This window comes from Haliotis rufescens, unplaced genomic scaffold (genome assembly GCF_023055435.1).
Source record: "Haliotis rufescens isolate VD_foot unplaced genomic scaffold, xgHalRufe1.0.p SCAF_2, whole genome shotgun sequence".
In the NCBI taxonomy this organism is placed as follows: Eukaryota; Metazoa; Mollusca; class Gastropoda; order Lepetellida; family Haliotidae; genus Haliotis; species Haliotis rufescens.
In genome coordinates this window covers 15,931,713-15,932,065 of record NW_025963890.1, presented here as the reverse complement: position 1 = coordinate 15,932,065, position 353 = coordinate 15,931,713, and positions in this window count along the sequence as shown.

Sequence of the window (353 nt, the reverse complement as noted above, 5' to 3'; positions counted from 1 at the left end):
TGGGATCAATGACATGCATCAACCAAGTCATCGAGCCTGAGCACCGATCCCGTTAGCAAGGATGAGTTGCTGAAAACCTTTTCTACCCTGGATCTTCAAGGGGGATCCTTTTCAATTTAACTGTAGTTGCTTGTTTCTATCAAAAATAATTTTTTTCACAGACTAAGGACAATATGTTAGTCTACAGATTTGAGAACGTCAATTTTGTGTGTGTGTGAATAGACTCGATTGCGCCGTATACTGTTTAGCCATTCTACCATATTAGGATATATTTCACTGGACAATCGAGGATGGTGTGACAATTGTTAGCAAAACCTGTCTATGTTTAAAGTGACTACCCCTGTCTAAAGTGC